Raw genomic sequence first — 2916 nt, forward strand, 5'->3', positions numbered from 1 at the left:
TTTGTAATCGCCCAGAGTGTCGCTGTTCGTGGTTCTGTCCTCCGTGGTCCTGCCAATGGGTATTTGCTGGAGACCTGGACTTACTTGGTAGGACGATGAAGGACCTCTCCAAGAAGGGATTACCAAATTGTTTCCAAATTGCTCGTCAGTCACAATGACGAGATGAGCAATAGGCGCCGAGAGGTTCGGATGTCTCGTCTCGAAAACGTCACGGACGATCAGACGGTCATCCAGACCATAACGCACACAAACATCATTCCCACATACAACAAAAACACACTGCGTTAAATGACACTATACTTATTTATTAGAATACTATTAAAAAGAAAAATAACGAAGAGAAATGATCACAACACTTAATACTAGATATATATAATTATTTCATTATCAAAATCACACTTTACTTTTCACCATATTGTAGCACTTCATCACTTTGATTTATATATAAAAAAATATAACTGAGATTTCACTATAAACGCTTTCCTCACATCATTGATGCACTTGGGGATTAGCACTGGGGAAAAAGTTGCCTGGATAATCCCACGTAGTAATCTAGTTGCTGCTCCAAACAATCCTAAAGAGTTGAGATGAGTCTTCAGCAAAATAACAGTCTCCAAAGTGGAATGCTAATGTTGGAGGGCGCGTTTATAACTTATACGCACAAGGTATGTGAACCTGGGACTTCACTAGTTGTGGCTAGCCGTAAGAAAACACCCTTCACCGGCCAATAGCTTATGCCCCTTAACACAAAGTCATACTTGAAGCTCGACGCGACGTGCGTAGTTACGGCTTCCAAACCTGGAGTCAAACTCCTCGAGCGCAAAGGTTCGAGATACGAGCTGCAATGGTTGACTGAAGCATGTTGGCAGTTCATTCTAAAAACCACTTAGTTAAATCACCTGTATGCACATGCAAACAGAATACGGAAAAGAATTTATGTTAATTTTAGTCCACTGGCCACGACGCACCAGACATTGCGATAACTCGGGCGTGTGAAAGAACAGGTAACGAACTGGAAAAGCAATATGACTGGCGACGATCAGACGCTTGGACACCTGTTCTGCTCTAATCTACTGCAATATTACCATAAACGATTAAAGAAAGCACTTAATTAAGTTCCAAATAACAGTAGAATATAGACTGTGCATGTTAATAAGTCAGGGAGAAACACTGAAAAGGTTAGTCGCTCACTGAAACGTTCTCACCAAAAAGCAGTGTTTTAAATATTATATATATATATGAAAAAACGATGAAAGATTTCTTTGTCCAGTTGCGTGGGAAGGAAGCAATTCCCACCGAAGAAAAAACTTATTTGCGTCGAAGAATAAAGTATACATCAAATAGATAATCACTGCCTTTACGAAATATACAGAGGGTTCACAGAAAATACTTCTATAACCTGGTGGCGGTTATACCTTCACGCTACCAGAATAAGAAAATTAAATAAAATAGGTTCGAGACGAGTTACTATACGTTTTTTCCTAATAAGGCGCAGATTATTTGTTATATACTATCACAGTTTTTGTAACAATATGTGCAGTTTTCTGTAAAACCATAAAGAAAAAATTCAAAATTTGATGCTTGCCATTAGAATAATTTGTTCTTTTAAACTGTATTCGTTGTTGCAGACTTTCACTCTCGTCATTTCTCAAACAGGTGAAAATTGATTCTTAACAGAAATCGAAAGGGTAGTACAATACCTGATTGTTCCACTCTAGGTGCCGATAAAATCGGTGAAAGATAATATTGTCGGAGAAAAAAAAAGAACTATAAGAAAAAAAAGGGGATCATGGAAAGAAAACTTAATAGAAACAAAAATAGAAAGAAACGCACCTTTCCAGAACCATTGTTTGTACCGATTTTGCCGGGAAACTCTCAATGATATGTATAGGTAAGATATAGCTGCAGAAATTGGATGACGGAGAGACTAAAGCGATGAGATTCAAAAGTGAATTCAGAATGTACTTTATGATACACTCAAAGAGTTTCTTAAAAATTTCATTTATTGCTTCATCAATTACGTCGACCGTATATTCATCTCTCTTTAAGATTATAAGAGCAGTAGATGGATAGAATCTAAAGACGTAGATGCACAATGAAACCTCTAAATCGACAATTCAGTTTTCAACTAAAATCGGTCGTCTAGAGGAATGGTATTATTTAAAAGTTTCAATGGCTTGCCAACGAATTTCAAAGACAACTCAAAGGAGGAGGACGAAATAGAATTTGCAACTAAATTATACAGTATATTGGATTTCTGCTGCTTACACTTAAACGTATCTGTTCTATTAGTACCCACACTATTCACCATTCAGACCTTCCCTTAAAAAAGGTCGAAATGCGAGTGTACGAATTTATTACTCAATTGCACAGTCTAGTTCAAAAATCTTGGCCATCCACCTTCCATTAGAAAGGTGATATTCTGGCAATCGTGCGTAGGAAATTCCAATGTTCTAATAAAACTTTCAATTGGTCAAAGAAACTCCTCATTGGTTTGATATAATTACGACTGTCGATAAAGATATAGGACTTTTTAAAGAGAGGTGAGGTGGGTGGTCAGTTTTTCTAGAACAAGATTGTACAATTATTGATTCAACAGATTAAAACATATTTTAATGAAGACTTTAGACAGTTGTCCTAATCTTTTGCCAAACTCACACTCACAGAATAATCCACAAAAAAGTCACTGCAATTGGTTCTAGTTTTAGAACTATATCAATCAGTTTGAGAATATCTAGAATTGTGTTTTTATATATATATATATATAACAAAACTCATCATCGCTGTCCCAAAGGACTGGTCGGCATTAAAATACATTGCTATTATGAAACTATAATTTTGTTCCAGTAAATATTGGTATTGACGTTGCCTTTCTGAGGGCATTCAATGTGGTTGAGAGTTACCAGAAATATAAAA

This window comes from Thermobia domestica, chromosome 6, assembly GCF_964235325.1.
Source record: "Thermobia domestica chromosome 6, izTheDome1.hap1.1, whole genome shotgun sequence".
NCBI lineage: Eukaryota > Metazoa > Arthropoda > Insecta > Zygentoma > Lepismatidae > Thermobia > Thermobia domestica.